This window comes from Dipodomys merriami, unplaced genomic scaffold (assembly GCF_024711535.1).
Source record: "Dipodomys merriami isolate MVZ:Mamm:240054 unplaced genomic scaffold, mDipMer1.0.p SCAF_294, whole genome shotgun sequence".
NCBI classification, from domain to species: domain Eukaryota; kingdom Metazoa; phylum Chordata; class Mammalia; order Rodentia; family Heteromyidae; genus Dipodomys; species Dipodomys merriami.
Genome location: NW_027204426.1, coordinates 1,005,216 through 1,031,901, shown reverse-complemented (window position 1 = coordinate 1,031,901; position 26,686 = coordinate 1,005,216). Strand labels below are relative to the sequence as shown.

General features: G+C 39.3%; 1 long non-coding RNA gene across 1 annotated transcript; it reads left to right on the top strand.

The window, feature by feature from the left end:
* The first annotated feature begins 28 nt into the window (after window positions 1-28).
* Window positions 29-21,168, top strand: LOC138839132 (uncharacterized). Its single transcript, XR_011375858.1, has 4 exons — window positions 29-157; window positions 19,678-19,884; window positions 20,308-20,414; window positions 21,147-21,168. It is a non-coding gene; the product is annotated as an uncharacterized lncRNA (long non-coding RNA).
* The last annotated feature ends 5,518 nt before the right edge of the window (window positions 21,169-26,686 follow it).

Here is a 26,686-nt window from a genome sequence, read left to right as displayed (position 1 = left end):
GAACTTGAAGCTGCCCCTGCCATCCAACACCACCACATTCTTGTGGATAGCACTAGCTGGCCTCATGAGCATAGCAGCCAGCTGGAGCTCAGCTATCTGATGGCCTTGAACTTCAACAATGCAATCATTTCTGGGCACAGACTGAAAACTGTCATAGGTAAGTTTGATTTATTCCAGCCTATTCTCAGCTACTTGCCATTCTCAGCTTTGTATGCTTTAAATTCTGTTAAACATTCATTACTATTTCCCAGCATTCTCAAATGTAACATATATGTCTTACTTTAAAATTTATCCAAACATGCAAAAAATGTTAACGTAGTTACTGTCCGCCAGTGGCTCATGTTTGAAAACCTAGCTACTTTAGAGGTCAAAAACTGAGCATCTTGGGTTAAAGCAGCCCAAAATCCAGAAGTGGAGATGTGGCTCAAGTGGTAGAGTGTCAGCTTTGAGCAAAAAGACTAACCAAGTATAATTAATCTACTTTGGACTCACTCATGGAAAACACACACACACACACACACACACACACACACACACACACACACATACACACAATGTACATTCCCCTAGACTCCCTTTCTTGAGCAGTATTCAATGTCAATAACTTAATGCACGTTTTCCAAATTATTATGGTAGGGATTAAACTACATTTGTATTTATGACAATGCATTTTTTGTACTTTTTCTTTTTCATTTTTTGGTACTTATGTGAGAAAACAGTGTTTTGTGAAGACTAAACAGAAATCAATGTGTCAGTAAATAGATAGGTGACAGACTGAAAGATGCAGATAATACCACTTGAAATTTTATTTCTCCAAATTAAAATATATATACATATGTATGTATTTAAAATTTCTGCCAAGATTTTATTTCCATTAACAAAGATCTATTTGTTCCATTATATAAATTTAACATATTGTATGTTTCATAGTAGATTTATATTTATAGAATTTCTTAACTTTGGAAACAAGGTTCTGCAGTGTAGACCAGGCTTTCTTCAACTCGTAATTCTCCTGTGTCAGGTTCCTGAGTATTGGCTGGCATTACCATGTGGTAGCATAGTACCATGTCCAGCTATATTATTTATATTTTGTACAGTAGAATACTAATGTGAACAGCTTTAAGCCACATATCTTCATGAGCATGAATGAATTTCTTGCAGAAAATGTTATAAATAGAGTTACTGAGTAAAGCCAATAATGGTAGACATGCCTGTAATCCCAGCACCAAGGAGGATTGTAAGCTTTAGAGCAGCCTAAGCTACACAGTAAGTCCCTACCATAGCTAAGATATGGAACCAATGCAAATGTCCCTCAGTAGATGAATGGATCAAGAAAATGTGGTATATATACACAATGGAATTCTAGGCCTCCATCAGAAAGAATGACATTGCCCCATTTGTTAGGAAATGGAAAGACTTGGAAAAAATTATATGAAGTGAAGTAAGCCAGGCCCAAAGAAACATAGGTCCCATGGTTTCCCTTATTTGTAATATCTAGTATATGTATGAGTCAAGCAGAAAAGGTCAGATAATGTCATGTCAGGAAAATGAACCCTTAGATGTGTAATGTTTTTTTTCTTTCATGCATGTGTTTCTAACGCATTTATAAGATTATCTCTTTGTTGCTTTGTATGTCCCTCCCCCACAGTATAACCCCTGCTTTCACTATATTTGATGTCAGTATAACTTGTGGAGGAGATGGGGAAAAACCAGTTGTTTAAGGATACAGGTGGACCTGTTGCAACAATGAGAAGTACAAGTTGTCATGTCCAAAACGAGCTTTACAACGGCGGTGCGGGGGGGGGGGGGAGGGAAGGGAGGGAAGGAGAAGGATTAGGATTGGGGGGAGGGGGGAGACTGGGAAGGGATGTGAAGGGTAAACAAAGGAGGAGGCTGCAATGCTTGGTAAGAAATGTACGCATTATCCTGCTCAGGTAATTGTAACTCCTCTGTACAGTATGTTCACAAATTAAATTAAATTAAATTAAAAAAAAACAACACTAGTGCACATGGAAAGCTGTGCAAACTGCCTCAGTTTAGTTATGAAGAATAACTCATGAGACAAAGAGTATGGTCATTTAATGTTATTTAAATAATAGTTATAATATTAAAGATGAACTATTGGTAAGTCTTCATATTTCCTGTTTGTATCCTTCTTTTTTCATGCATATATTTTTCTTTTTCTTTTTGTTATTGTGAAAATAACATACAGAGGGGTTACAATTACATGAGCAAGGTAATGAGTACATTTCTTTTTTTTCTTTTTCTTTTTTATACAATGAGCAAAGAGTGGAAGTTTCTAGGTATTGTGAGCAAAGCATGATTGAGTAGGGATCTTTCTTTATTCCTTTCTGATCCAGGAATATGTGTTTCATGTGTAAGCAATAGTTCTGACTTAATATAATAAGGAATTAAACATTTCATTCTTTTTTTTTTTCTGGTTGGTCATGGGGCCTGAACTGTGGGCCTGGGTGCTGTCGCTCAGCTATTCAGCTCAAGGCTAGTACCCTACGACTTGAGCCACAGTGCAACTTCCGTCTTTTATTTCTTCTTATGTGGTGCTGAGGAACCCAACCCAGGGCCTCATGCATGCAAGGCAAGCGAACTAACACTGAGTCACCTTTCCAGCCCCTAAAAATTTAATTCTTTCTTTTAATTTTAATTTTAATTTTTATTTTTTGTGAACATACAGAGGGGTTACAATTATATGGGCAAGATAATGAGTACATTACTTATCAAGAATTGCAGCCTCCTCCTTTGTTTACCCTTCACATCTCGTCCAAGCCTCCCCCGGCTCCCCAACTCAATCCTCCCCTCCCCCTCGCACCAAAGTTGTAAAGTTCGTTTTCGACATGACAACATGTACTTCTCATTGTTGCAACGGGTCCACCTGTATCCTTAAACGACTTGTTTTTCCCCATCTCCTCCACAAATTATACCGACATCAAATATAGTGAAAGCAGGGGTTATACTGTGGGAGAGGGACAAATAAAGCAACAAAAAAATAATCTTATAAATGCGTTAGAAACAAATGCATGAAAGAAAAAACACATTTAAAAACACAAGTCATTTAAGGATTCAGGTGGACCTGTTGCAACAATGACAAGTACAAAATGTCATGTCAAAACCAGCTTTACAATGTCGGTGTGGGGGGGTGGAGGGTATAATTGGGTGGGGGGAGGGGGGAGGCTGGGAAGGGAGGTGAAGGATAAACAAAGGAGGAGGCTGCAATGCTTGGTAAGAAATGTATGCATTATCCTGCCCATGTAATTGTAGCCCCTCTGTACAGTATGTTCTCAAATAAAATTAAATTAAATTAAAAAAAATGTCATGTCAAAACCAGCTTTACAATGTCGGTGTGGGGGAGGAGAGGGGTATGATTGGGTGGGGGGGGAGGAGGGAGGCTGGGAAGGGAGGTGAAAGGTAAACAAAGGAGGAGGCTGCAATGCTTGGTAAGAAATATATGCATTATCCTGCCCATGTAATTGTAACCCCTCTGTACAGTATGTTCTCAAATAAAATAAAATAAAATAAACAAAAAAAATACATAATGAAGGGCTCATTTTCCTAACATCATGTTATCTGACCTTTTCCGCTTGACTTATACATATACTAGATATTGCAAATAAGGAAAACCATGGGACCAATGTTTCTTTGGGCCTGGCTTACTTCACTTAATATAATTTTGTCCAAGCCTTTCCATTTCCTAACAAATTGGGCAAACTCACCCTTTCTGATGGAGGCATAGAATTCCATTGTGTATATATACCACATTTCCTTGATCCATTCATCTACTGAGGGGCATCTGGGTCGTTTCCATATCTTAGCTATGGTAAATAGTGCTGCAATAAACATAGTTGTGCTGGTAGCTTTAGTGTGGTCTTGTTTGTAAACATTTGGGTAAATGCCCAAAAGTGGGATTGCTGGGTCATACGGAAGATCTGTGTGAAGTCTTTTGAGGAACCTCCATACTGCTTTCCAAAGTGGTTGAAAAAGTTCAACACTCCTACCAACAATGAAGCAAGGTTCCCTTCTGTCCACGTTCCCTCCAGCATCTGTTGTTGTTAGAGTTCTTGATTTTTGCCATTCTAACTGGAGTGGGGTGGTACCTTAATGTTGTTTTGATTTGCATTTATTTTATGGCTAGGGAGGTTGAACATTTCTTCATGTGTCTATTGGCCATCCTTCTTTCCTCTTCAGAGAAGTTTCTCTTTAAGTCTTTAGCCCACTTATTTATTGGGCAGTTATTTCTTTGAGGATTTGTTGTTGGGGGATTTAATTTTTTGAGTTCCAAGTATATTTTAGATATGAGACCCTTGTGCGTTGTATGGCTAGTGAAGATCTTCTCCCAATCCGTGGGTTTTCTATTCATCTTGCAAGCTATGTCCTTTGCCATGCAGAAGCTCTGCAACTTCATGCCATCCCATTTGTCCAACCTTTCTTAATTTCTTGTATTTCCGAGTCTCTATTAAGAAAATATTGGCTTGAGGCAAGAAACCTAGGGTTTCTCCAATTCCATCCTGTAATGTTTTCAGAGTGTCTGTTTTGACTCTGACGTCTTTGATCCATTTGGAGTTCATTCTGGTGCAGGGTGATATATAAAGATCTAGATTTGGTTTTCTACAAGTAGTTAATCAATTTTGCCAGCAACGTTTACTGAAGAGGCTGTCTTTATTCCATTCTATTATTTTAACTCCCTTATCAAAGATTAGTTGGCTATAGGTCTGTAGGTTCATTTCTGGGTTTTCAATTCTATTCCATTGGTCCTGAAGTCTGTTCTTATGTCAGTACCAAGCTGTTTTTATTCCTATGGCTTTATACTAGAGTTTGAAATTTGGTATTGATATTCCTCCAGCAGTGTTCTTTCCGTTGAGGAGCGTTTTTGCTATTCGGGGTCTTTTATTGTTCCATATGAATTTTTGGATTGGAATTTTGATAGGTATCACGTTGAATTTGTAGATAGCCATGGGAAGTATTGCCATTTTCACAAAGTTGATCATTCCAATCCAGGAGCATGGAAGGTTTTGACATTTGCTATTTTCTGTTTTGATTTCCTTTTTCAAGATTTTTAAGTTTTCATCATAAAGGTCCTTCACTTCTTGGGTTCAGTTAATTCCTAGGTATTTTATTTTTTGAGGGGCTATTACAAATGGAGTTGTTTTCCTAATTTCAGCCACCCTGTTCTGATTGTTGGCATACAGAAAAGCCATTGATTTTGGGGGGTTAATTTTATACCCTGCTACTTTGCCAAAGTTTTGAATCAGCTTGAATAATTAGGGAGTGGAGTCTATGGGATTCTTTAAATACAAGATCATGTCATCTGCAAAGAGGGAGAGTTTTATTTCTTCTTTCCCTATTTGAATCCCCTTCATGTCTGCATCTTGTCTTATTGCTGTAGCTAGGCATTCTAATACTAGATTGAAGAGAAGTGGAGAGAGTGGGCATCCTTGTCTTGTTCCTGAGTTAAGAGGAAATGGCTTTAGTTTTTCACAATTGAGTATAATGCTGGCTGTAGGTTTGTCATATACAGCCTTTATTGTATTGAGGAATGTTCCCTGGATTCCTAATTTTTCCAAAATCTTCATCACAAAAGGATGTTGAATCTTGTCGCATGCTTTTTTTGCATCTATTGAGATAACCATGTGGTTCTTGTTCTTGCTGCTGTTGATGTGATGAATATTATTAATTGATTTGCGTATATTGAACCAGCTTTCCATCCCTGAATGAATCCTGTTTGCTCGTGGTGTATGATTTTTTGGATGAATTATTGAAGTTGATTGGACAAAATTTGTTGAGAAATTTTGCATCAATGTTCATCAAAGAAATGGGTCTATAGTTCTCTTTCTTTGATGAGTCCCTGCCTGGTTTGGGGATCTTTTGAAATCTTTTTCAATTTCATTGACGAGTTGAAGGAGTATTCGTGTGAGCTCTGCTTTGAAAGCCTTGTTGAATTCCGTTGTAAAACCATCTGGTCCTGGACTTTTCTTAGCTGGAAGGTCTCTTATTGCTGTTTCTATTTCAATGCTTCATATGGGCCTGTTAAGCTGGTTTAACTCATGTTGGTTTAGTTTTGGCATGTCAATATTTGCTAGAGAAAAGGTCCATTTCTGTCAAGTTCTCAAACTTATTAGCATAAAGTTTTGAGAAGTATTCCCTTATAATGTTCTGAATCTTGGTTGTTCTCATGGTGATGTTTCCATACTCATCTCTGAGTTTATTTACTTGGGTGTGTGCTCGTCTTTTTCTTATAAGATTTGCTAAGGGTCTGTCAATTTTGTTAAGTTTTTCGAAGAACCAACTCTTTGTTTTGTTGATACTTTCTATAGTTTTTGTGGATTCTAATTCATTTCATTCTGATTTAATTTTAATTATTTCTTTCTGTCTACTGGATTTGAGTTTACCTTGCTGCTCTTTTTCAAGGAGGTTTAGATGTGTCATTAAATTGTTGGTTTCAGATCTCTCCAATTTTTGATGTAGGAGCTCAGAGCTATAAACTTGCCTATGAGTACTGCCTTTGCTGTGTCCCAGAGGAGCTGGTAGTTTGTATGTTCATTTTTGTTGAATAGCATGAACATTTGAATTTCCTTTCTAATCTCTTCCATGACCCACTCGTGGTTCAGCATTGTGTTGTTCAGCCTCCATGTGATACCGGACTTTCTTTGGTGGCTTTTGGTGTTGAGTTCTAATTTTATTCCCTTGTGGTCAGAGAGAATGCAAGGTATAACTTCAATGTTTCTGAATTTAGACAGGTTTGCTTTGTGGCCTAAAATGTGGTCTATTTTGGAAAATATTCCATGTGCTGCTGAGAAAAACGTGTATTCTGATGCTGCTGGGTGAAATGTTCGGTAAATGTCTGTTAAGTCTAGTTGATCTATGCAGCTGTTTAGATCTGCGGTTTCTCTGTTGAGTTTTTGCCCAGTTGATCTGTCTAGTGGGGAGAGTGGTGTGTTAAAATCCCCAACAATTAATGTCTTTGGATCTATATGGCATTTGAGGGAAAGTAGTGTTTCTTTGGTAAATTTGGGTGCTCCATTGTTTGTCGAATAGATATTAGAATTGTAATATCCTCCTGAAGGAGAGATCCTTTAATTTGTATGTAGCGACCTTCTTTATCTCTTCTCACGAATTTTAATTTGAAGTCTATTTTATCTGATATTAGGATTGCAACTCCGGCCTGTTTATGGGGTCCATTTGCTTGGTAGATTTTATTCCAGCCTTTAACATTGAAAATGTGTTTGTTTTTATGGGCAAGATGTGACTCCGGAAGGTAGCAGATAGAAGGGTCTTGTTTTTTAATCCAATTAGTTGGTCTATGTCGTTTAATTGGAGAGTTCAGTCCGTTAATGATGATAGAAAGGACTGAGAGGTATTTGGGGGTTCCTGCCATGTTATCCACCTTCTTGGCGCCTGCAAAAACTAGGTTCTTCCTATCGTTCTTGGATTCTCAGTTTGGGTGCAGTTTCTTGGCCTTTATTGTGGTCTTGTTGGTTTTCTATGTATAGGACATCTTTAAGAATCTTTTGTAGGGCTGGTTTGGTGGAGATGTATTGTTTCCATTTTTCTTTGCTATGGAAGGTTTTTATTTGGCCTTCAGTTATGAAGGAGAGTTTAGCTGGGTACAGTATTCTTGGTTGATAGTTGTTTGTTTTTAGGGCATGGCATACATCATTCCAGGCTCTTCTTGCTTTGATTGTCTCTGCTGAGAAATCTGAGGTGATTCTAATTGGTTTCCCTTTATAGGTGATTAATGTTTTCTCCTTGACAGCTTTAAGGATCTTTTCCATGGTCTGAGTTGTTCCTGTGTGGATTATAATGTGACGGTGGGATGTCCTATTCTATTTGGAGTTCAAAAAGCTTCTTGTATCTGAACAGGCCTATCTTTTTGCATGTTTGGGAAGTTCTCTGCTAGGATCCTGTTAAACAAATTTCCTAGACCATTAACTTCTGTTTCTAGGTGCTCCTCTACACCCATTATCCTTAGATTAGGCCTTCTGATGGTGTCTTCCAAGTGTTGGATAGATCTGTCATATTTGTTGGACTTGTCTTGGATGGTTGTATGTTCTTTCTCTATAATATCTAGGCTGTTTTCAATCCCCGAGATTCGATCTTCTGCATGGTCTAACCTGCTGTCAAAGCTTTCTACTTTGTTTTTTATCTCTTTTCCTTCTAATTGGTCAGCTTTGATGGCTTCAAATTCTTTGTTGAAGCTTTGTTTTAGATCTTGTATGAAGTTCTTTACTTCCTTAATTTGGTGTTCAGTGTTTATTCTCAAATCACTTAGTTGATTGCTTATGATTTCCTTGTACTCCCATTCCTTCTGTTGGGCTCCATTCAGCATTCCCTTTGTGGTCTCCCTGACTTCCTTCAGCTCTTTGTTAATGGATTCCATGAATGCCTTTAGTGATCTTTGTGTATTCTCTTCCTGCTCTCTCAATTCCTGCATTACACTTTGATTAGCTTCCTCCCGTTCGTGGGAGTCCTGTAGTTCTCTTTGAGTGTTCTCAGCCTGCTCACACCATTCCTGCCTTTCTCTTTGAGTATTCTCAAGCTGCTCACGCAAATCCTTTATCAATTTTTGAGTAGCTTCCTCATGCTTGTGATATTCCTGTATAAACTTTTGGATTGCCTCCTCTGTCTCCCTATCACGCTCATACAGAGTCCTTTTTATGTTTTCAATCTTTTCCTTTATTATGTTTTCAATCTTTTCCTTTATCATGTTTGCCAGCAGTGTTTGTAGAGCTATTTAGAAATTGTCCTCTGGATTATTCATTATCTGTTCTGTCCCCTGATTATCAAGATTGGGAATTGAGATACCCGGATTTGCCATTTTTTTGTGTTTTTCCGGCTTACTCTGCCCATTTGAGATGAAAATAGCACCAGTTTTGTGCTAGAACACTATCTTAAGGCAAGCATCAACCAAAGTCTGAATTTGTACACTCAATAGTCTACAGATACAATCTAGTTCAACAGATACATCTATTCAACATCAAACAACTATACATTAATGGGCTACGAACCGCAAAGAAGAATTTGGAAGACCAGAAATTCTTAGGGTTAGGGAGAGATATGGATAAAAATTAGGAATAGATTGATGTGGGGAGGCTCAGAGAGAGTTTACTAAGTCCTAATCTCAAAGCAGGAAATAGGTAGGGTAGGATGAAAATAGAGAGGGAGAAAAAAAGAAGAAAGGGAAAGAGAAAAGAAAAGAGACCAGAAGAAATAGAAAAGTAAAAATTAATAAAATTATGTAGACCCGATAACTATCTATTTAGAGAAGAAGGTGAATATATTGAGAGAAGGGGAGGGACATAAAGGAGATGTGAAAAACCTAAAAATAAAAATGCTTAAAATATTATATAGGTATAAAGAGGTAGTACTGCTATTAAGGAATTTAAGTCTTAGAGGTTTTGAATTGAGTGATAAATTTCTGGATTAAGTGTGTACACAATGGGGGATAGGGTCTAATAGTCAACTAAGGGTTTATCTGAGGATGTGCAGGACAAGAATTAAGTCACATAAAGAAGAACGAAAGAGAAGAGAACGTGAAAAGGATAAGAAAAGAAGAAAAAAGATGAGAAGTTCAGTGGAGGTAAACAAAAAAGAAAGAGATAATTAAAATAGAAAAAAGAGAGAAAGAAAACAAAAAAAGAAAGAAAAACGCACACTCATGTATCCCTAAAATAAAAATTATAAGAGGAAAAAAAATTTCTGGAAAACAATTTTTTTTCAAAAAAGGCAAAAATTAAGGATTAAAAAAAGTTTTGGAAAAGAAAAAAAAAATTTTATATAAGGTACCAAAAAAAAATTTTTTAAAGAAGAAGAAGAAGAAGAAGAAGAAGAAGAAGAAGAAGAAGAAGAAGAAGAAGAAGAAGAAGAAGAAGAAGAAGAAGAAGAAGAAGAAGAAGAAGAAAAGTTCTTTGATTTTTTTTGGGAGGGGTGGGAAAAATCCTGTATCTCCCTTGTGTCTGTAGCCAGCCTTTTGTTGGAGTCTCTGGTCTGCTTGTGGTCCTGTGGCTTGGTTGGTTTCTTAAGTCAGTTTGTTCGAACAGGCAGACAAATGCTCTGCTTTACCCAGGATTTGGCGATCCTCCTCCCAGGTTAGTTCATTTGGAGGCAGATCTACTTCGAGTATCACAAAAGAGGGGGATGCAGTGATGAGGCTAGGTTCTGGGTAGAGTTGAGGCCTTTCAACAGACAGTAGCTTTTCCCGGGGGCTAGTTTTTGAAAAACTCACAGAGCCCAGCCTGGAGCCATTCTCAGGGTTTCTGTTTACTGAATTTCAATTGATTGTTGAGGCTGCTAGAGGAAGGGGCAGCCTCTGGCTCTGATTACCCAGTGAAGAAAGTCACTCCTAGGGCTGGTGCCCGAGCTGTGTGACTTTTCCCTGGGTGGAGCTGAGTCTGGCAGTTCAAGTTAGGTTCTTGTGACCTGCTAAATGACTCTAGATTTCTTCCAATGCCTGAGTTGGAGCTAGCAGCTCCACTGAGCTTTGTCGGTATCCAAGATGGAGATCTCTGGTGCTGGGGGTAGGGGTGGCCTTCCCTCCTCTGCTCCCTGAGAAGGAGTGAAGATGTCAGGCTTCTACTCATGCCGAGTCTTGGTTCCTGGGTTGTCTCTGGTCTGCAAACTGCAGGATGAAGATGTCCACTCCTTGTCAGTTCTTGCTGGTGTTGAGTAGAATCCGCTCGCCTGCTGCGTCTGGCTTCTTCATCCCAGACTCTCTGTGGCTCAGGTATGGCTCCTGTGCTCACCCGCCGCCACCTCCACAGCTGCCGCTGCCGCGGCAGCTGCTGGCAAGAGCTCAGAAGTGTCTCCTTGCCTGGGTTTCCCCTCTCTGGCCTAACTCTCTGTCCTGTGATGGCACACTTGGTGTAATTCTCTGGCTTAAGACTGTTCACTGGAACTCTAAAACTGCTTTCTATGGGAGAGCTTGCTTAGATTCCAGCTTCTCCTCCGCCATCTTCCTGGAACACCCCCCCCCAAGTTAGGGTGTTTCTAATGAGTGGCTGCTTCCAAGTTCTTTCAAAAGGAGAACAGATATTATCTAAAGAATATCCATAAAAGGATATTTTGCCAAGCTAGGGTGTACTAAAGGCTCTTGACCAATCATGCACATCTCTAGAGACACAGGTTCCATTCCTACTCACCAGCTCTAAGGCATGTAAACAAGGACTTCTCCCTCTTTTTCTTGGTCTCATGGGTCATGCATTCCTCCATCTGAATTTGTAAGCTCCAGAAGAATATATAAGCAGAAGAGCAAGTCTGAAGAGGGCATGTTTAGCTTGACATACTGTGTAAGTTCTTTCAGGGTTTCTTGGTTCTTGTGGTCATAGAAATCATCAGGGCAGAAGAGCATCCTCATAGGGAAGATGGAACAAATCATGCTGTGGGCATATTGGTGATAAGGAAAATGAGAGCCCGCCCTCCCCATCCTGAGCCTTGTACTAAAGCATTTTTCTGGCAGGACGTGCATTTTGGGAAGTGGGAAGAGACTCCTGCAAGCAGGATGTTCCTCACAACCCACTTCTAGGAATTTCTCAAATACAATCCTCTATAATTCTGCATGTGCTAGGAAGAGAAAGTTGTTTCCCCACTGAATCTGACTTGTTATACACAGTCCTCCTTGTCATCCATGAGAGTCCAAAACCACAAACACATCCACAACTGTGTAATCTGCTATCCACTGAAGTGGCAAGCCTCAACCCCCTGGTAAAAATCACAACTGGTGTGCAAAGAAGAAAGTTGACTTTGATTCAGAAACCTCAAAGATACCCAGTTTTCAAGGACTGAACTTATCTTTGTGCCAACATCCACTTACTTCTTCATCTTTTTCATCTTCCTCCCAGTTACAGTAGAAGGATCTATACCAATGGAAGGGGAGGAGGATGCTAACTCTATGCTTCTCCTTTTCTGAACTAACAGGACACACATGGGACTGGCTAAGTCCCAAATGGCAATGTAAACATGACAGACAAAAAGTGGAGGTATGTCTATACAATTTCAAGGAAATTCTGTGAGGATGTTTATATGCATCTGTCCAAATAAGTGCACAATGGCTCATGCCTCTAATCCTACTAATCAGGAGGGTGAGATCTGAGGATCACAGTTTGAACCCAGTCTAGTTTGTAAAATTCTAAAGACACTTATCTTCAAGTAACCAGTCCAAGGCCAGACCTGGAACTGGGGCTCAAATGGTAGAGTGCTAGGAATGGGACAGCACTCAGGCCCCAAATTCAAGTTGCATCCTTGCTTCTTTCTATATTCCCTCAAAGGCCTACAAGATAGTGATTTCCTAGGTGAGGGTGGACTTTGGGTGGGGCTGACTCATTTCTTTAATCCTAGTCTCTCAGCAAGCAAACTGCTAAGGCTCCACTAGCTCCTGAGGCAAATGAAATATTCTGGCAGCCCAGTCCTAAAGAATTAACTTGGAGTGCACTTCTTTGTCTCAAGCCAATTTCCTGTGATAAGACCTCAGTGAAACAGTTTCAGAGAAGTATCAAGTATTCCAATAATCTGCCGGGGGGGGGCGTATCATCAGCCCTGGGTTTGAAAGAAGAACACTCATTTTTTAAACAGAATATCCAGCAACTGCTCCATTGTTCCCAATTCTCTATAGTGGTGGAGGAAGTTTCCAACACAGAAGAAATCACCTTTCTGGTAGGCAGGGAACAGGTCCATTGCCAACATTTACAACAAGCCTGAATCCAAGCTGCATATATTATAAGGCACATTCAGGTTTTGGGCTGACTCATTGTCACACTGAGGTGGTAAAAAGAGTGGATCTTTGAAACATGGAAAATGGAGTACACTTCAAAGTGAGTAACAGAGTGGATTGAAAAGTGCATAGTAAATTTTTCTCAGTATACACATATAAAAGCACACAAGAAGAAGGTTGTACTGTAGGCTAGGATGAGATTAAATAGGTTTCCTGTCATACTTACACCTGGCCTGAGTTGCCTTGTGATTCCCTTGGTTTATTTTATAAAAAGGCCTGAGACATTGGATTCATGGTTTGGCACTGATCCAATGTCTGTATCATCGAGTGCAGCACTCATACCACTCATGCCTGAGACCTGAGTCTCTTGAACTTTGAAAACAACACAGGAACATCTTTCTTGTTCCCGAGCTACAGGCCACGTGAGCTGGCTTGAGCTGACTGTCGGTTACAGTTGCCTGTCTCTCAGAGTTCCATATTCTATTCCATTGTAAGGGAGGCAGTGTCATCTCTCAGAGCCCAATGATCAGAGTTGCTTGCTCACATAAGAACATTCCAAAGACAACCTGGAGGCTGAAATCTCCCCTCCAACATCACTCTGTACACATGTGGACATGATCAAATCCAAACATCCTCAGCTAGGCCTACAAGCCAGCATGATCTCAGCCACAAGGAACCCTTCCTAGGTCAGACCCATGCCTTATTTGTCACTATTCCTTTCATCCTTCACAAATCATTTTGCCTCTCAGGGCCTTCTCAGCCTGCCATTTGATTCTTGGATGTATTTTTGACATCTACTTCTTAGGACATTGTTAGGTTTTTATTTCCTAATCTTCTGTTTGCTCTTGAAGCCCGTGTGTGCTGTCATGTGGAAAATCGTACAAGTATTGAAAAACAAACCTTACACCTATAGTCAGACATTTTTATGGGTGTTCATTCTTGTAAGATAAAAGACTATTCTTGATAATTTTCTCATATCTTATGACAGAGGTGAGGGGGAGAAGGGAAGAGGTGCTGCATTGTCTTCTCATAATTCAAAATACAATAGTTGAAGGAATGTAAGATTTAAAGATAAAAGTTATTTTCCTGTCCTTTTTATAAGCTAGTCGTTTATAAAGTATTCCTCACTAAAGTCTTGTCATCTGTGTCCCACGAACTATCCTCCTCATTCAAAATAATCAGGAAAAACTTTCACAAATAAGTGGGCTGTTGTCTAATCTCCGGATAAGAATTTAAGATATAACATTGCCTGCGAATCTGTGTGTGTACATGTGTGTGGGAGGGTGTGTGAATGTATGTGAATGTGTGTTTGTGCATATGTGTGTTTTAGGACTTGAACTCAAGGGCTATATGACATTCCCGAGCATCATTCCCTTGAGTGTAGTGCTCTAACAATTGTGCCACAGTTCCACTGCAAGTTTTCTGTAGTGAACTGGAGAGGAGAGACTCATAAAATTTCCTGCTCAGGCTGTCTGAACTAAATCTCAGGTCTCAACCTCCTGATTAGCTAGAGTTCTAATTATGAGCCTCCAGAACCTGGTGATAAAACTGTTACTGGCGGCAGTGGGGTTGCAAGTTTCAGTCCAGCTTCATAACATTCTATATCATAAAACAGCAACAGTAAAAACCTATATCAAAATACAATAATAAGATATACTTAGAATACAATTTAGTGATATAGTCTGCTAGCATAACTTTCAGGAATCTGTGTTCTTAATGATTTAGCATCACAAAACCAGACAAAATGAGATAATTTCAGTAGACTCTCCAAATTTTTTAATCCATCATATAATAATTTCAAAACATTATAATAAACTGGAAAACATTCATACTTATTAGGAGAATGTAAAAAAGATAAACGATGGCAGATTATGAAATGGAACATTCTACACTGCAGGAAAATTATTGTCATGATGGATATGTGGTGGTATTGTCATCGTGAATATATGATAATGTTCTTCAGAGCAGCAATAGATAAATATATATTTACTAAATATAGTCTAATTTGTCTCGATCTCTATCAACTTCCAATCTTCTACTGCACATTATCAGTTTATTCATGTTTATGGTATATTCCAAAATAACTAGCAGAGTCAGGTTACCAAATTCATTAGCTTCAATGTTTTAGGAGATAAACCTGCTAATTATATTGACTATTTAATATATTAAACATGTAGTGTGCTATCATTGTACTCTCTAAGTATGTACCTACAATTCTTCAAAGTGAAACGGAATACAAGGTTTTGCCTGTAAAGCTAGCTATTTGGGACATCAGTTTCAGACCAGTGTAGTTTTACCTTCAATGCTCCCAAAACCTAGCTATGCGTAATGGAATACATCTATCATCTCATGTCCATGGGGAGCTGAGAGCAGGAGGACTTCAATTTCATGCCATACTAGGCAAGAACTTCCATATGGCTCCATCTCAACCAAAGAAGGTTCAACACTGGCAGCACCTATAACCCCCACCTAGGTGAAAATAAAAATAAGAGCAATGTAGTATAAGAAACAAACAGTATTAAAACATGCTAATACAAACCATCATAAACAACACACGTAGTTCTTGTTTCTTATACCTGTAATCCTACCTATAGCTAGGATTATATATGTGAGCCAGAGGCACCAAGCAGTTCATCATTTTAAAAATGACTATTTGAAGCCAGGAGCCAGTGTCTCATGCCTGTAATCCCAGCTACTCATGATTCTGAGATATGAGGATCACAGTTTAAAGACAGCCCAGGAAGAAAAGTCCCCATAAGACTCTAATCTCCAATTAATTACTGAAAAAGCAAATGTGGCTTTGTGGCTCAATTGATAGAGTGCTAACTAACTTGAGCTCAGAATCTCAGAGACAGTGTCCAGGTCCTGAGTTCAAGCCCCACAACTGACAAAAAAAAGCATTTTAATGTCTGAATTTTTTTATTGTGAAAATACAGTACAGAGGGGTTACAACTACATGGGCAAGATAATGAGAACATTTCGTATCAAGCATTGTAGCCTCCTCTGTTTCCCCTTACCATCCCTTCCCATCCTCCCTCAATCTTCCCACCTAATCCTCCCCCCAACCAAAGTTATAAAGTTCATTTTCGACATAACAACTTGTATATATCATTGTTGCAATGGGTCCACCTGTATCCCTATTTAAACGATTTGTTTTTGCCCTTCCCCTATACAAATTTTACCAACATCAAATACAGTGAAAGCAGGGGTAAAGCCGTGGGGGAGGGACATGCAAAGCAACAAAGAAATAATCTTATAAATAAATGTGTTAGAAAAAATCGCATGAAAGAAAAAAAACATTTGAATACATATCTTAGGGTTCATTTCCCTAACATCAAATTATCTGACCTTTTCTGCTTGACTCAAACATATACTAGTTACTGCAAAAAAGGGAAAACATGGGACCTATATTTCTTTGGGCCTGGCTTACTTCACTTAATATAATTTTTTTCTAAGTCTTTCCATTTCCTAACAAATGGGGCAATGTCATTCTTTCTGATGGAGGCAAAGAATTCCATTGTGTATATATACCACACTTTCTTGATCCATTCATCTATTGAGGGGCATCTGGGTTGGTTCCATATCTTAACCATGGTAAATAATGCTGCAATAAATTGTCGTACTGGTAGCTTTAGTGTGATCTTGTTTGTAAACATTTGGGTAAATGCCCAAAAGTGGGATTGCTGGGTCATAGGGGAGCTCTATGTGGAGTCTTTTGAGGAACCTCCATACTACTTTCCAAAGTGGTTGAACAAGTTTACACTCCCACCAACAATGCAGTAAGGTTCCCTTCTCTCCACATTCCCTCCAGCATCTGTTGTTATTTAGAGTTCTTGATTTTTGCCATTCTAACTGGGGTGAGGTGGTGTCTCAATGTTGTTTGAATTTGCATTTCTTTTTTGGCTAGGGAGGTTGAGCATTTCTTCATGTGTCTATTGGCCATGCTTCTTTCCTCTTCAGAGAAGTTTCTCTTTAAGTCTTTAGCCCACTTATTTATGAGGCAGTTGTTTCTTTGAGGATCTGTTGTTGGGGGATTTAATTTTTTGAGTTCCAGGTATATTTTAGATATGAGACCCTTGTTTGTTGTATGGCTAGTGAAGATCTCCCAACCCGTGGGCTTTCTATTGATCTTACTAGCTAAATCCTTTGCCATGCAGAAGCTCTCCAATTTCATACAATCCCAATTGTCCAACCTTTCTTTGATTTGTTGTGTTTCCAGGTCTCTATTAAGAAAATTTTGGCCTGTGCCAAGGAGACCTAGAGTTTCTCCTATTCCATCCTGTAATGTTTTCAGAGTGTTTGCTTTGACTCTGACGTCTTTGATCCATTTGGAATTGATTCTGGTGCAGGGTGATATATAAGGATCTAGCTTTAGTTTTCTACAAGTAGTTAATCAATTTTGCCAGCATCTAATGTCTGAATTTCTTGTGAACTAAAATGAAAGCTGTGGTATACAATTCTACAGACTACTGCAGATTTAATTATATTTGTAGTTAGAAAAAGTAGCAGCACTTGAACAAAAGACATTTTTTTCATAAACTAGGGCAGACTGGTCTCTAATTGGAGGACATTGCTACACTCATACGTAGTACTTTTTGGTTGTTTTTTGTTTTGTTTTTAGAACAGGACGAGTGAACTTCTTTCTGCCAGTGGCCATTTGGGTATGTCTGACTTCATTCACAGGCCATGCAGAATTAACAGTAAAGACAGGACAAAGTCAACTGGCAGTAAACTTACTTGTCTTTATGCCATGTTCCAAATAATTTGATTAGCGTATATGTCCCTATAGCCTATAGTTTCCTATTCCTGCCTTCCTCAAAATACAAGCATTTCCACCAGTTCAGATTTGAGCCAGGCAATATTCAGTATTAGTGCAAGAGTCGAGGAAAATTGTAACACAACCAGGGAAGCATGCAACCAACACTTCAGTAGCTGGACACTGGGAATTCAGGCCTATAATCCGAGCTACTCAGGAGGCTGATGATCACAGTTCAAAGCCAGCTCCAGTGAGAAAATCTGTAAGACCCTTCTCTCCAATTAACAATCAAAAATCCATAAAGGGAACCGGGGCTCCAGAGGTAGAGTAGCCTTGATTACAAAACCTCAAGGGCAGCACCCAATTCTGAGTTCAAGCTGCAAGTCAGGCACAAAAACAAAAACAATCAAAAACAACAACAACAAAAAAACAGAAACTGGGAGAAAGCTAAGGAAAGGATAGCATTGCCTACAAGAAAAATGTACACATTACATGTTTTGTGAAATGGTAAACTCACTGTACACACCTGAGTAACAATTACATTTAAAAAAGAATGTGGGAAATTCCAAAGCCATAGGGCCTTATGATGTGCATCTGCTTTCCAGAATTTCAAAGTCCCATCATCTGAGCAGGTATCACATAGCCCAGGGTGATTAGAAAGTATGAAGGCAGAGATCTTTTCAGATTGGCCCAGCAAATCTTTGATTGCTTTAAGCAAAAAAAGAAAAGAAAGCAAACCAAACAAAATAAACTTTAAGGTTAATTATGCTGCTATTAAAGATTCAGATGTTGGTACACTTTGTAGAGGGAAAGGGAAAATACAAATTCTTCATATAAGGATACAGGTGGACTCATTGCAACAATGAGATGTACAACACATTATGTCAAAAAACGAACTTTACAATTTTGGCGTGGGAGGTGGGAGATGGGAAGGGATGGGAAGGGGAAACAAAGGAGGAGGCAACAATGTTTCATAAGAAATGTACTCATTATCTTGCTCATGTAATTGTAACTTCTCTGTACGTTATTTTCACAATTTAAAAAATTGAAAAAAAAGATTTCAGGCAGATTTATACTGGTAAATGATGAGTTAGTACATATGTTTTGTAGATACTGAACTCAAATGTGTCAGAAAAATATCCTTGGATTCATAACTAGAAACTGTGAAGTGTAAGGTATATTAATTAAGTCATTAGGTAGCCAATGAAGAAAACAACACATGGTATTCAGTCAGGTAAATTAGTTTATTTTTATGTATTGATTTATTTTTGGTCCAGTTGTGGGGCCTGAACTCTGGGCCTGGGCGCTGTCCCTCAGCTCTTCAGCTCAAGGTTAGCTCTACCACTTGAGCCACAGTGCCACTTCCAGCTTTTTTCTTTTTGCTTATTTGGTGCTGAGGAATCGAACCCAGGGCCCCATGCATGCAAGGCAAGTGCTCTACCACTGAGCCACTTTCCCAGCCCCTAAAGTAGTTTATTTACTGAACTGCTGCCCATGCCATACATGGTGGAGAGGCATGTAGAAAAGGGGGGGGTGTTGGTGACCCAACCTAGGGCCAAGTCGTATCTAAGCCAAAGACCAGATGAGGTATGCCCAGGTTGGGGAAAAGTCTGACCACATTGGATCTGGATGTGACCTCGGGGCCTGGGACTCTCCTCTGGTCAGATGGAAAGTGTGACCAGTAGCTGACCAGGTTGTGACTTAATGGGGGGGAGGGGTGAGGTGGCTGCCTTCAGGAGTCCCAGATAACTAGGTAACACATAAAGGGTGGAAACTTAGCAAAGAAGTGGGGAGGTGTCTGCATAGGGTCTGCATGGCCTGGGGCAGACCTAATACCAAATACAAGTAGTACCTCTGCCATGTAATTCCTGACTCCAAACCATTCATTCTCAATCATTTCTTCCTTCCTTCCTTCCTTTCTTCCTTCCTTCCTTCCTTCCTTCCTTCTTTCTTTCTTTCCTTCCTTCTTTGTTCCTTTGTTCGTTTGTTCATTCCTTCCTTCCTTTCTTTTCTCTCCCCATCTCTCCTCTCTCCCTCTCTCTACCAATCTCTCCTCTCCTTCACTAAACCTCCCTCTCTCCCCTACCCCAGTATTCTCAACTCTCAAATAATGAACACTTGCTGAATTGAACTCACAAGCTGGGAAGAGTAGCTCAATGGGCAAATATGAAATTTAGTTTAATGTTTCCTTACATCTCTACCACAGATCACTGGAATCAAATAATGTACACTCAGCAGCATGCCATCTCAAGCTATTTGGAGGAGGAAAGCAAGCATGTTTTCACTGCATTCTGTGAGGTCCACTCTGGGAAGGTGGGGCAGACTCCTCCCTCCTTTTGGCTAAATCTTAGCCCAGTTTCTGCATCAGAAGAGGTGACTGCCTCGAAGTGAACCAGTTACCTAAGTGACTCAGGTACTGGGCAGAAACCTAGCCTCTTGTGATACTGAGATTAATGGCATGATTCAACATGATTCACTAGTTTGTTGAGGCTGGGACTTCCTAAATTTTTGGTTAAGCTATGTTCAAATTGTGATCTATTTATTTCTGATTGCTAACCATGATTATAGATGTGAGCCAGTACATCAGATCATTCAAAGTCCTTTATCATGCATGGAAGACATGAGGTTTCCCAAATGACATACCAGTTGACAGACAGCAAAATAAGTCATTAATTCTGGTTAAGATGTGTTTTTAATGTGAAACAAAATTTACTTAGCAAAATGTGACTACTGTGATTATACTTTTAAACTTACCCTACATTTTAATATCAAATCACCTATATTAGCCAATGATTAACTCAAATTACCGGTAATCATTTATTTCTGTCTTCTACAGATAGGCAGAACTGGATCACACACTATTAACTAAAGTGGTAGAATTTGAGAAGATCACACTTCTGAGACATTCTAGGAAGGAAAGTATCACCCATATCCACCTACTAGGTAGGGATATTGGAATGCAATTATGATCCCTGCTTTTTAGGCTAGGTGCAAAAATTGCTAATCTATGAGTAAAGTAACTTAAACAAAAAGGATTGGTGTAGTGACTCCAGTGGTGGAGTACCTGTCTGGCAAACACAACATCAAAACTCAAATCAACTTCCTAAAATTAAAATATGAAAAAGAAAGAACGAACAACTCATGTTGAACATGTGTTCAATGTAAAGATTTACAATAAATTATTGTAGTTATAATACCATCATTTATTTCTAGGGACAAACACATTTTGTGTCAAGCCTAAATGAAAAAATAACACACTATATACGCTTTGTATATGCTTTGGTAAAACACAGGTCTGGCTTACAATGGTGAACCCTTAAGTTTGCATGTGCAGTGGTGTTGCAGGGTTGTTAAAGTTTATGGAAGTCCATCTTTTTGATGAACTTAACATGAAATTACCTAACCAAACAGTTCACTGGACGGATACTGCTGATACACACACACACACACACACACACACACACACACACACACACACACACACACACACATGTATGTGTTTATATATTAAGTGATACATGAATAAAATTAATGATGAATAAACTCAGTGAACAGATACCTTTCCCAAATAATTATTTTACCTGAATAAATTCATGTCTTAAACTCTCCAATCACACTTACATAGCTGCTGATTCCCATCAGCTTTTTTATGATACTTTTTTCTTTGTTTTTCAGATGAAAAAACCTGCCAATAAATATACCTGTATGACATTCCTTTCTTTAAAAAATGAAAATGATGTTGTGTAATCTGGTTGTTTATGTGTCATCAAAATAATTTTTTATAATTTCAAGTACATATTGTCTTAGACTTGGATCTCACTCATTTTCTTCCAATAATACCTATAGGAAGGGGAAAATGAAGGATCATTCTGTTACTTTGTGAGCTTCTGTTATTAATCATTGCAATAAGTATTATGAAAATGAAACTCTGAAATTATTTGGAGATTATTTGTAAGTTACCTTTCTACACACTCATGCTACTCCCTCAACTAAATCACAGAACTTAAAATAAGTAACATTTTAGCTGGGAGCCAGTAGCTGATGTCTGTAATCCTAGCTACTCAGGAGCTAAGATCTGAGTATGGTAGTTCAAAGCTAGCCTTAGCAAGAAATCTGTGACACTCTTACCTCCAATTAACAGCCAGAAAAACTGAAGTGGCCCTGTGGCTCAAGTGGTAAAGTGCTAGCCTTGATCTTAAGAGCTTAGGGACAGTGCCCAGGCCCATGACCATGAAAAAGAAAAACAAAAAAGGAAAAACAGGGGGGAAGCAACATTTTAAAGCTTATGTATAAGGGGGGACCAAGATGGCGACGGGCAGTAGGGAAACGCCACAGCTCTCTCCAACCAAAAAGAGAGTTCGAGTTCCAACGCTTAATCTCCCCAAGAGACAGAAAACAACAAAAAGATGAACACTCAGAGAAAAACCAGAGGTGGAAAATAACAAAAAAGAAAGAGAGGAAAAGAAGAATTTCAGAACAGAAAAAGCGAAGACCCCTCCCCCAACCTTTACTGGCCGCGCTCAAGGCTGGGGCCGGAACCAGGCCCGGGGATCCAGCGCCTGAACAACACGACCAACTCCTCCCAACTGAAGTAAAAAGCTGAGCATACGCCTCAACAGAGGGGAGAAAACCAGGAAACAACACTCCCCGGGAAGCACGCCTGTGACAACAAAAGACCTGGAGGCCCAGGACAAGAGAAGCACAAACACCACCAAAACTCCACCCATATACACTAGACTGGGAATTGGGCAACACAGGCTGCCAGCACCTGATAGTAAGCAGGAGCTCAGACTGTTAAGGTGGCTCAGAAATAGAGTGATAGTCTTGGAGTATGAGGCTCTGGAACTGATTCCTCAGCATCACAAAAGCAAAAAGGGTCAGAAGTGGTGCTGTGGCTCAAATGGTAGGGTGCCAGCCTTGAGCTGAAGAGCTGAGGGACAGCACCCAAACCTAGAGTTCAAGCCCACAACCAGCCCAAAACAAACAAACAAAAACGCATCAGGAGTCCATAGCAGACTCCAGTATTTGGGAGAGTGCATCCAGAGCATCTGTTCTTCAAAAGAGCACCCGTAGGAGCAAACACAAGCGGTCTAGACTGCTCAACCCTTCCAAAGGCGGGAACTGCCAGCAATCTACAGCAGAGAGCTGAGAATCCTAAGTAGGTCAGAATAGCAGCTGGAAATAGGCTCCCAACAGAACCCAGATCAGGCACAGACTCTCTCTACCAATATAGAATCAGCAACCAAGCAAAGACAGACACACCAAAACAAAATTGAAGAGCAGTCTCCTGAACCCCCATGCGAAAATCACAGAGAAAAATCACAAGGTTTACCACCATGTAGGACAGCAAGCTCACCTCAAAAGCCAGCAGCCACGCAGGGGAGAGCCCCAGTGGGAGTAAAGCAGGAATGGAAGACAAAAGCTACATCCAAGGGTTGCTGGAGGCAATGACTTAAAAAATAAAGCGAGAAATTGATCAGAAATTGAAAGAGCACAAGGATGATCTATCAAAAGAGATACAGGGTATCAAACAAGAGATGCATGCAAAAATAGAAGCTGCACAAACCTCAGTAAGAAGTGAGATAAACCCCAAATTAGAGGTAATGCATACCTCATTGAGAGGGGAGATCAGTACTCTGAGAACCAACATTGAATCCATAAAGGGATCCATTTCCTCCATGCAAACCACAATATAAGCCACGATCAACAGAGTGAATGAAAGGGAAGGTAGAGTGTCAGATACAGAAGACAGAATACACCAACTGGACCAAAAAGTGACAGATATGTAAAAATCACTCAAATTAAACCAAAGGGAAATTCAAGAGCCAGCAGATAATGCTAAAAAATTTAACCTTCGCATAATTGGAGTGGACGAAGGTGAGGAATTCCAGAACAAGGGAATGCAACACCTATTTAACAAGATAATCAATGAAAATTTTCCCCACCTCAAAAACGACCATCTTAACTACATCAAAAAAGCTTATCGAACACCCAACAAGCAAGACACCAGGAGAAACACTTCTAGACACATTATAGTAAAAATGATAGATCTGAATAATAAGGAAACAATCCTTCATGCAGCAGAAATGAAGAAGGACCTGTACTACAATGGGAAAAAAAAGTAGAATCACTGCAGATCTCTCCACACAAACAATGAATGCAAGAAAAGCCTGGGAAAGCACCATACGAGCCCTGAGAGCCAATAACTGCCAACCCAGACTAATATACCCGGCAAAGCTAGCATTCACATTCGATGGAGAACTGAAAACTTTTAATAGCAAAGAAAAACTAAATGAATACATAAACATTAAGCCAGCATTACAAAGAATTCTAAGAGGGGGGACACAACCTGAAGAAAGCAACCAGGAACTGGGGCCTGCCCCAAACAGGCGTTACTCAAAGTCTAACTGAGCAAGCACAGGAGGAAAGGAAAGAAGAAAAACTTAGGAAAACGGAATGGCAGGGACAACAATGCATCTCTCTATACTTTCTCTTAATATAAATGGGCTGAATTCGCCAATTCAAAGAAAACGAACTGAGGACTGGATCAGAAAACAAGAACCATCCATCTGTTGCCTTCAGGAGACCCACCTCTCAGCCAAACATACAAACAAACACAGAGTGAAGGGGTGGAAAAGGATCTACCAATCAAACGCCCCCAGTAAGAAAGCAGGTGTAGCCGTCCTGATATCTGACAAAATAAACTTTTCATTAAAATCAGTACAGAAAGACAAGGACGGACACTATATATTAATAAAGGGAACAATCCAAGAGGAGGATATAACCATCATCAACTTATATGCCCCAAATATTGGTGCACCCAGATATGTCAAACAAATGCTCTCAAACTTACAGAATAAAATAGATCCCAATACGATAATACTAGGAGACTTTAACACACCACTCTCACCAAAGGACAGGTCTACCAACCAGAGGATTGGCAAAGAAGCTACCGAATTAAGAGAGGCCATACTTCAAGCGGAATTAACTGACATCTACCGAGTATTTCACCCTAAAACAACACAGTACACATTCTTCTCAGCAGCTCACGGAACTTTCTCCAAAATAGACCATATCATAGTTCATGCAAGGAACTTAAGTAAATACAAAGGGATCGACATAATCCCCTGTATCCTATTTGACCACAATGGAATCAAGCTAGGTCTCAATAACAAAGCATACCACAGAAATTTCTCTAATACATGGAAATTGAACAGCACACTCCTTAACAATGCCTGGATAACAGAAGAGATCAGAGAAGAAATAAAGCATTTCCTACAACTCAATGAAAATGAAAACACCTCACAAAGAAACTTGTGGGACACAGCAAAAGCAGTCCTGAGGGGCAAATTTATTGCCCTCAGTGCCCACATCAAGAGAATGGAGACAGACCAAGTAAATAATCTCATGTTGCAATTAAAACAGCTAGAAAAACAAGAAAAAATGGGACCTAAAGCTACTAGACGAAGCCAGATAACCAAATTAAAAGCAGAGATTAACCAATTAGAAAATCAGAAAACCATAACCAAAATAAACCACACAAAATGGTGATTCTTTAAAAAATTTACTAAATTGATTGCCCATTGGCTAGATTAATTAAAAAAAGAAGAGAGGAAACCCATATTAATAGGATTAGGGATGCCACGGGAAACATCACCACACGTACCCAAGATATCCAAACAATTCTAACAGACTACTTTCAAAAGCTATACTCTCTAAAGGAAGAAAATCGGGCAGAAATGGATGCATTTTTAGAGAAATACAAGTTGCCCAAACTGAGCAAAGAAGAAGTTAACCAATTAAATAAGCCAATATCCTACAATGAGATACAGGAAGCTATCAAAAGTCTTCCAACAAAAAAAAGCCCAGGACCAGATGGATTCACAGCAGAATTCTATAAGACCTTTAAACAAGAACTAATACCCATACTCCTCAAGCTCTTCAGAGAAACAGAGAAGGAGGGAGCTATCCCAAACTCATTCTATGAAGCCAATATCACACTCATTCCCAAACCAGGCAAAGACCCAACCAAAAAGGAGAATTACAGGCCAATCTCCTTAATGAACACAGATGCAAAGATCCTTAACAAGATTCTAGGTAACAGAATCCAGAAACACATAAAAAACATAATTCACTATGACCAGGTAGGCTTCATCCCAGAGACACAGGGATGGTTTAACATACGTAAGTCAATAAATGTAATCCAACATATCAACAGAGCCAAGGTCAAGAATCACATGATTATTGCTACAGATGCAGAAAAGGCCTTTGACAAAATTCAACATTCATTCATGCTAAAAGCTCTGGAGAAAATAGGAATAGAAGGAACATTTCTAAAAACAATAAAAGCCATTTATGACAGACCAATAGCCAATATTATACTTAATGGGGAAAAGCTACAACCAATTCTCATAAAATCAGGAACAAGGCAAGGATGCCCACTGTCTCCACTCCTCTTCAATATAGTCCTAGAACCCTTAGCCCGGACAATAAGGCAAGAAAAAGACATTAAAGGGATCCGCATAGGGAAAGAATAAGTTAAACTATCCCTTTTTGCATACGACATGATACTATACCTCCACGATCCCTAAAAGTCCTTCCCGAATCTCTTAGAAATCATAACTCTCTTCGACAAAATAGCAGGATACAAAATAAACCCACAAAAATCAGTTGCCTTCCTATACACTGATAATGTACAGGAAGAGAGGGAAATAAAGGGAGCAACCCCATTCACAATAACCTCCCGAAAAATAAAATATTTAGGAATTAACCTAACCAAAGATGTAAAAGAACTATTTATTGAGAACTATAAACAGTTAAAGAAAGAAATTGCAGAAGACACTAGGAAATGGAAAGACCTCCCATGCTCCTGGATAGGCCAACTTAATATAGTAAAGATGGTAATACTTCCAAAACTAATATACAAATTCAATGCAATTCCTATTAAAATCCCAATGACGTACATCACTGAAATACAGAAAACAGTCCAAAATTTCATATGGAACAACAAAAGACCTAGAATAGCCAAAACAAAGAAACACATGAGGAAATGTTCATCATCTCTGGTGGTGAAGGAAATGCAAATAAAGACAACCCTGAGACACCACCTTACCCCAGTCAGAATATCCCACATCCACAAATCAGCCAACCACAAATGCTGGAGGGGATGTGGAGAACGAGGAACGCTATTACACTGCTGGTGGGAATGTACACTT